Here is a 9415-nt window from a genome sequence, read left to right on the forward strand (position 1 = left end):
CACCACCCTGTTTTACGCCACTGATAAGTGGCATTTGCATAGAGCGGGACCTCGTCCCATATTTTAGTCTTCAAGACTTTAGATAGAGGTGAAGAGCTACGGTATGCCCATCAGTTACACAAGATAATTGGATACTTCAGATGATGTTCTTATCTCAGAACTAGAAATGACACTTCATTGTGAACCTGTTGACCCTTTTCTTCCAGCTCCTCTAGTTTTTCCCCAGGGCCGTTCATCTGGTTACAGGTTAACAGTGTTGCTAATTTTGCATACGACTTCATTTTAATGTCTTCTTTTGTGTCTTACATACATGAAACATGACAATGCACACTATATTTTTTTACACGTTGACAGTTTACAAAAAAGGGTCAGTCGAGGAACAGATGATTTTGCTATGATTTTAATTACTTTTATCCCATGAGAGGGTTACTAGTGCTGTTGGAGAATAAATAAAGAAAGCAGTGAGTAACTTAATAGGATTCTTCAGTATTGTGACAGTATGTGGCTCTTTTCAAAGCAAGGGGTTTTCCAGTAATTAGCTGTGTTTTGTGTAATGGCACACAGCTATTTTTGTAACGCTGTATAGCTATTTATTGTTTTGTAAAAAATCACAGTAATGTATCTTTTATTAGTGTTTTATTAGTTGTAATGCTGTTTTTAGTAGTTGTTTTTTATGTAGTTGTATTGTAGTAGTTGTAATATTTATATAAGGTAATGTTATATAATATAATATAATTAATATAATTATAATATAATATAATGTAATATAATAAATATATTTAAGCCTCTAACATTAGCGTGCCTTTTCTTTTTTATTCTGTCAATTTTCTTTTTATTTATTATATTTATTTTTTTTAAGTCGCTTTGGATAAAAGTGTCTGCTAAATGTCTAGATGTAAATGTAATATAATATTTATTGTTTTGTAAGATGGACCCAGGAGAACAAAAAAAAAAAAAGGTTATCACATTAAAACATATTTTAGTAGTGTTTTATAAGTTAAAATTTATAATTAAGGTATAATTTCTTCATTTTTAGTAGTTTTTTTAAGCTGTCACCTTAATTGTGGTTATTTTATTTATATAATATAATATAATATACAATATACTACAATATAATATAATATAATAATATAATACTATATTATAATCTTGAAAATCAGTGTGTATTAGCTATGTACTGTTTTTATCACAAGTACAAGAAAACATCTTTTCTGTTTTATTAGTTAAAATTAGTAAGGTTTTTTTGTAGTTTATTCATTTATTTAAATTTCATATTTATAATATAATATGATATGAAATAGCTTCAATGTGTAGCTTCAAACCATTTTGTAAGATGGACCCAGGATAGGAAAAAAGATAAATAATAATAATAATATGATTTTTGTCACATTACAATAACTTTTATTGTTGTTGTTGTTGTTTTTTTTTGTATTTTATATTCATTATATATATTTTATTATACCTAATTGTGAATATTATATGTAACATTTTTTTTTATAATTTATAATACAATATAATATATATTGACAATGTAATAATAATATATAGATTCAATTAATTAGTTGTAAAGTTTTGTAAGATGGATCCAGGAGAAAAAAGAAAGTGTTTATTTTCTTAAATCACAATTGCAATTGAAATCAATTTTAATAGGGTTTTATTAGTTTTTAATGCTGCCATCCTAATTGTGATTATTACATTTAAAATGCATTATACTAATACAATACAATACAATTTATGTTACATTATAGTTTCAGTATACTGTATTAGCTACTTTTTTGGGACTTTTTGTAAGATTATTTTACAAATAAAATTAAAATTGAGTATTTTATTTTATTTTTATTAGGCAACAAGTCTAAACAAGTAAAATTTTGCCTAAAAACTCTTAAAATTACATTTTATGACACAAAACAGTATATAATGTATTTTATTTTATTTTATTTTATTGTTTGCATTTTTCTGAATGTGAAAACGGTGACTTTTATAGCTGTGACATGACAAATGAGCAATATCACTCGAGCAGCCACATGATATGTCTGTGATTCGGCCATAGGCCACAAATAAGTGAAGCCTAAACAAGTAAATTCTTGCATAAAAAAGTCTTAAAACTACATTCAATGACACAAAACAGTATTATTTATAAAATCATAATGAATTTGGGCACCCACCATGACAATCAGAGTCATACAAACAGTTGGAGTTCCCATATCACTAGAATATCACACTCCTCTTAGCCAATCAGATTCAAGAACCAGAAAGAACTGTTGTATAACCTGAAATACAACAGCAACTAACCTACAGCATGTATTAGCATCAAGAAGTGTAGCTAAATTTGAAACCCGACTGCAGTTTAACCTGTTTAAATTGAGTAGCTTGTAGCTCTTCCAGTTTAAAGTAGCTTCCCTTGACAATGTCAGTGTGTACAGAAGACTTGTGAAGTCTCGCAAGAAACGATAAACTCAATTCACCAGAAGAGTTAATTACACTCCTTTGGAGCTGCTCCTGTTTTGGAAAACAAACATAACAATGTTTTCATTAATGAGTGATTGAGTCTCCTTTTTTTAAGTTTTATTTTCGTCCCCATTATTTCCAAGCAGCTGTACATTGACAATGATAGCTGCTGAATCCATTATTAATATGTTTATGCTGGCGTTCCTCTGATGACTGTCACGATTTCAAAACGGAAAATTAAGCTATTAGCCGAGTCTGTATGTGTCTGTATTTTTCATAATAACGTGCATTGCAAATTTAACAACACGGTGCCATTTGTATAATTGGAATAGTGAGCTGAATTAGCAATTTATTTAAATTGCCCTTTCTTGATGTACTCTTTTAGGTAATGCTTGCCTGGAGCACACCAATCTCTCAGTATGTTAATGAGTTACACAAGGAACATGTTAAATATGTGCACTCCTCATTTGCATACAAATTCAATTAACCTAGTTGAAGGAGGGAAAAAAGAGAAACAAATCTTTTGATTGATGTTTTTTTCTTTGTGGTGATGTGCATTGACTGAGGGCGATATCTCTCAATAGACATATTGTTTTGCTTTGATGGTCAAAAACCGAAACTCTTGATCTCGAAATATCCTGAGAGTAAAATGTCAGGTTAACCACAACCTCATAAGGATCCTAACGCGATTCTACAACGTCTGCGCAATGTCAGTGCGTCCAATCCGCAATTTAACGACTTGCTTCGAGCGCATATTCTAATTAAGGATAAGCATAATTGGGACATACAAACCTGCGCATATCAATGAAGGTGGAGTGGGTGAACTACAGCGGGACGTCGTTGTTAAATGTTAGCATGGTATCGGCCTGGATATATGGGAGCCGGACTCTCCCAACATTTACATATTAGACAATTAACTGAATTGATTTTTGCCGCCTGTGATGAGAGGTGATGGCAGAAGCTGCTCTTTCTCCTCTGGGGGGTTGGACAGTCTGGCTCTCCATCAAAGATGTCACAAAGAACGCTGAAGCTTCATTAGCATCCCGCTAATTAGATGGTCACATGCACCCGCTAATTAACATATATACTATATTTTGTTGACACCCTCAAAAGTTATGAATTTTCAATGCAATATCACCTTCATTCGCGTGAGTGAGCCATTAACATGGGTTTAATTGGCTACAAATGTCTTCACACACACTTTTATGCAAAGCTGAGGCCTACTGATGGGTTTAGCTGTTTTGATCTGAAACTAAATCACACATGAATGAACGTCTTACAAGAACATTGGCCTTTCCTTTTAAAGGGTCCTCCACATATTTTTAATATGCTTTATTTTTCCAAAACAATTCCTTTAGGGCCACTTGGGGTTAAGTGGACACAATCGCTCTTAGAAAACTCTTCGCTCTTATAAACTTTCAGCTTTCAGATCAGTGTTATTTTAGTATTATTTATTTGTTATTATAGTATTTATTACCATTATGAATGTATTTGTTATTTTAAATGTATGAATTATTTTGAATTAATTATTGTTGCTTTTATTTTTACTTTTTCAGTTTATGTAGAATGTGGTTTGGTCATTTTTTTTTTTTTTTTTTTTTTTTTTTTTTAATAAATATTTTGATGTGTCCATTTTTATTTCAGTTAAAGTTTTAAAAATAATTCCATTTCTTTCTTTCTTTCTTTCTTTCTTTCTTTCTTTCTTTCTTTCTTTCTTTCTTTCTTTCTTTCTTTCTTTCTTTCTTTCTTTCTTTCCTCAAACATGGATGTAGGATTTAATCACAAATAATTTAAATGACAAATAATCACATTGAATGTTAAAGTGAAAGTATTGTCTAGTAAAATGTAATCAAATAATCTACATTAAAAACAAACAGATAAAAACAAACAGTAAAAGCAATATTACTGTTTAAGGTTTTCATCTCTCTCTCTCTCTCTCTCTCTCTCTCTCTCTCTCTCTATATATATATATATATATATATATATATATATATATAGTCGTGGCCAAAAGTTTTGAGAATTACATAAAAATTGGAAAAGTTGCTGCATAAGTTTTTATAATAGCAATTTGCATATACTCCAGAATGTTATGAAGAGTGATCAGATGAATTGCATAGTCCTTCTTTGCCATGAAAATTAACTTAATCCCCAAAAAAAACTTTCCACTGCATTTCATTGCTGTCATTAAAGGACCTGCTGAGATCATTTCAGTAATCGTCTTGTTAACTCAGGTGAGAATGTTGACGAGCACAAGGCTGGAGATCATTATGTCAGGCTGATTGGGTTAGAATGGCAGACTTGACATGTTAAAAGGAGGGTGATGCTTGAAATCATTGTTCTTCCATTGTTAACAATGGTGACCTGCAAAGAAATGCGTGCAGCCATCATTGCGTTGCATAAAAATGGCTTCACAGGCAAGGATATTGTGGCTACTAAGATTGCACCTAAATTAACAATTTATAGGATCATCAAGAACTTCAAGGAAAGAGGTTCAATTCTTGTTAAGAAGGCTTCAGGGCGTCCAAGAAAGTCCAGCAAGCGCCAGGATCGTCTCCTAAAGAGGATTCAGCTGCGGGATCGGAGTGCCACCAGTGCAGAGCTTGCTCAGGAATGGCAGCAGGCAGGTGTGAGCACATCTGCACGCACAGTGAGACCAAGATGGCCTGGTGTCAAGAAGGGCAGCAAAGAAGCCACTTCTCTCCAAAAAAAAAACATCAGGGACAGATTGATCTTCTGCAAAAAGTATGGCGAATGGACTGCTGAGGACTGGGGCAAAGTCATATTCTCCGATGAAGCCTCTTTCCGATTGTTTGGGGCGTCTGGAAAAAGGCTTGTCCGGAGCAGAAAAGGTGAGCGCTACCATCAGTCCTGTGTCATGCCAACAGTAAAGCATCCTGAGACCATTCATGTGTGGGGTTGCTTCTCATCCAAGGGAGTGGGCTCACTCACAATTTTGCCCAAAAACACAGCCATGAATTAAGAATGGTACCAAAACACCCTCCAACAGCAACTTCTTCCATCAATCCAACAACAGTTTGGTGAAGAACAATGCATTTTCCAGCACGATGGAGCACCGTTCCATAAGGCAAAAGTGATAACTAATTGGTTCGGGGACCAAAACGTTGAAATTTTGGGTCCATGGTCTGGAAAGTCCCCAGATCTTAATCCCATTGAGAACTTATGGTCAATCCTCAAGAGGCGGGTGGACAAACAAAAACCCACTAATTCTGACAAACTCCAAGAAGTGATTATGAAAGAATGTCCAGTCGAATTGCAGAGGTCCTGAAAAAGAAGGGCCAACACTGCAAATACTGACTCTTTGCATAAATGTCATGTAATTGTTGATAAAAGCCTTTGAAATGTATGAACTGCTTGTAATTATATTTCAGTACATCACAAAAACAACTGAAACACAGATCTAAAAGCAGTTTAGCAGCAAAACGTTGTGAAAACTAATATTTGTGTCATTCTCAAAACTTTTGGCCACGACTGTATATATATATATATATATATATATATATATGCACACAAACTTCTTTTTAAAAGTTTGGCATCAATAAGATTTTTTTTGTTTTGTTTTTTAAAGAAGTCTCTTAAAAAATAAAATTTGAGAAAAAAAAAAGAAATATAAAATGTTATTGCATTTTAAAATAACTGATTTATTATCTATGTTGGCAACAGTTGTAGTACCAGTGATTTTTTTTTTTTTCAGGATTCTTTGATTAATAAAAAGTAAAAAAGAACAGCATTTGTTCAAAATAAAAATCTTTAAGTCTTTACTATCCTTACAGCCTATACTGTCCTTTTTCACCGTGCGGAATGTATTTTTTTTTATAATACTTTGCACTGTAGCCACTGGAACTTCAAAACATTTAGATATGGTCTTATACGCCTTATTCAGCCCGCTGCCATTTTGAATCGAAAACGAGGCTGTGAGGGATAGTAGTCCAGCAGCGCCCACTGTGGCGCATTGTTGCGTACCGGGATGTAGATCGTATAGCCGTAAAATAATAGGTTATTTCACATTTTTCCACAGGACAAAGAGCTCCAGAAAACGTGGATTGTTCGACAGGACATATAACCTAACTTTCAGGTAACAATATTGCATTTTTTTGAGAAAATGACTGTGGAAAGACTGCTAATTTCTAATGGGAGCATGTTTATCTTCCTTTAAACGCTTACACAGAGTTTTTCAAATGATGTTATATAGATTAAAATGCTTAATGGTTTGTGTTAAGAGCCTGCAGCTAGGTCATAAGCGTCTTCCCGACCTTTATTATGAAATTACGATAAACATGACATTTTCCTTGTCTAAAGCAAGACAGAAACAAAAAAATAATGTTCTGAATATCATTTTGCGATTTTAAAAGGGGTTGACATCAAACACTACATGGCAAACTAATAAATAAATGTTATCTTTTGATCGCTTTGCATAAAAATAAACTTTCAACCCACTGTTTTTTGTATGACTTAACATGTTGTCTGAAAGAGGCTTACGATCTAACTGCAGGCTCTTAACACAAACTATTAAACATGTTAATCTTTAAAACATCATTTAAAAAGAATATCTTTTTCATTTACAATCGCAAGGTTCTCTTTTCGTGAGGTCTTAGAGTCCAGGTAAACACTGACGGAGCTGAACCCTCCTCAAGCGTCCTAATTCCAGTCAGTGTTTTTGAAAAACAATCCTGAGTAAAATGTTGAGCACTTTTGTGTTCTTTGTAATCTATACAAAATGGAGATATTTAGTTTAGTTGTTGTAGTAGTACATAACATGTTAGCTCTGCGTAAACGTTTAAAGGAAGATAAACATGCTCGCATTATAAATTAGCAATTAGCCAACCGGCTAGTTTCCACAGTCATTTTCTTAAATGCAATATTGTTACCTGAAAGTGAGGTTATATGTCCTGTCGATCAATCCACGTTTTCTGGAGCTCTTTTTCCTGTGGAAAAATGTGAAATGACCTATTATTTTACGGCTATACGATCTACATCCCGGTACGCAACAATGCGCCACAGTGGCCGCTGCTGGACTGCTATCCCTCACAGCCTCGTTTTCGATTCAAAATGGCAGCGGGCTGAATAAGGCGTATAGCCCTTTCCTGACTTGTGAGCAGCCACAATGCGCAGCCGCAGGTCCTCAGTGAGCTCCTTTGTCTTAGCCCTGGCTGTCCTGTTTCACCTGTTGAGTTGATTAAAACAGCTGTTCCCAATGAATCAGGGTATTTAGGATGCTTTAGAACAGCGTGGACTATTTGGAATGGTATAGAACTTTGGATTTTCCCATAGACTGTGACAGTTTGCAAAGGGTATGAATAATTTAGGACATGCCACTTTTTGTTTTAAATGTAAATAAAAGCTATGAAATATTTTTTTTCCACAATGATGCCTCTTGTACATCGTCTTATTATCTTTTGGGAGAAGCCTGTGTCATTTCTGGTCAAAAAAAAAAAAAAAAAAAAAACTTGCTGGTTGAATAAAAGTAACTTTAAGTCTTTATTTTGCAGGGGTATTTGCCAGAGGTATGAATAATTCCGGGCTTGACTGTATATTTATAGTACTTTTATGTCTTTTTTTTTTTTTTTTTTTTTTTTGGTGAACTATCTCTTTAAGTCTGCTCCTTAGATAGCTTACTGGTAATTAGTAATAGTCTTGTGTATCCACAATACTCTCACAATGTGGGAAAGCAGTCTCACTCTTCTTCTGTGAGTTCACAAATGCAGAATCGGGCCGTGGTCCAGTGCTGGAGAGTCATGGGATAAAGTATAGTGGGTGGGTGTGTGAAATCAGTTCTCAAGGGCTGTGAGCAGGCACTACAGTTTTTCTGAGAAAGCCAGAGACACTCAAGAAAAGTGGAGTTATCCTTGGCACAGTCTGTTGGTCTGTTTGACATCCTCCTCTCCCTCATATGAGAATGATGGGGGTGTTTTCTCGGGGTAATGAGGAATAAGATTCATGGAGCAGAGTTGACTTTAAAGCATATATTACAGCTCGCATGCTCTCATAATTCAATAAAGCCATTTATTAATGTAGGAGTTCTCAGTTGCCTATATTTTGGGTTGTTTATTTAATAAGCCTTGGACCGGCTTCAGGACTCTGTGATCTTGAAAGCTGTCTGAAAATTAAATGGGAGAGAAAGCATAACCTTCACAAAGTTAAAGTGAATCAGGGTTTGTCAAACAATTCACTTTTTTTTTCTTTTTGTTATTTTTACTTTCAGTGAGTTGATTTGAAAGGCATTGGCGTTGTAAAGCCGCACAATATCTTTGAATAAGAAGAAAGAAGGAAACAAGTGTGTTTAGCACCTCCTTATGCTGAGTGGCCACCAACCAAGACCAAACTGATGAGAAGCATTAGGCAACGATTGTTTTCATTTACTGAAGTGCACTTCCTCTATAAACCATTAACAGAGCTCAGTGTAAAATAGCACAGTTTTAGCTCCCAAAGCTCTCTCTTCCACATGTTAATCACATCTTGTCCAAATATCCGGGTTTTCCCAGGAAGTATGCCTGTAATGTAATCTGTTTAAGCACGATCCTGTCTAGCTCACTCTCACTGGGAAAATCACATAGTGTGGTTCAGTTAAAGACCTCATCGCTCTAAGGCCTGTTTGCTTAATGCTAGTGCATGACTAAATTAGGCAAAATGAACATTTAGCAGATTTACACATTTAAAATGTAAATAATTTAAAGTTTAAAAAATGGTAATGACTTGTCCTGCTGTGGTGGGAGTATCCTATTTTTTTTATTATTATTATTTGGCCCAATCAAATGTTGCCTAATTGTTCATTGTTTGGTCAAGACTGTTATTATGGGAAGAACAGCTACGTCTGACTAGTAATAGCAATTATCAAATCACAGTTCATGGCTGTGATGTAAGCTTTTTTTTCGACTCAGCTTCCTGTTTCAATAGGAAATATGTCAACACAGGAAAAACAAGTGCCTTATCAAAGGCATTTTATGTCTTT

The sequence above is a fragment of the Garra rufa genome, chromosome 17 (assembly GCF_049309525.1).
Source record: "Garra rufa chromosome 17, GarRuf1.0, whole genome shotgun sequence".
NCBI lineage: Eukaryota > Metazoa > Chordata > Actinopteri > Cypriniformes > Cyprinidae > Garra > Garra rufa.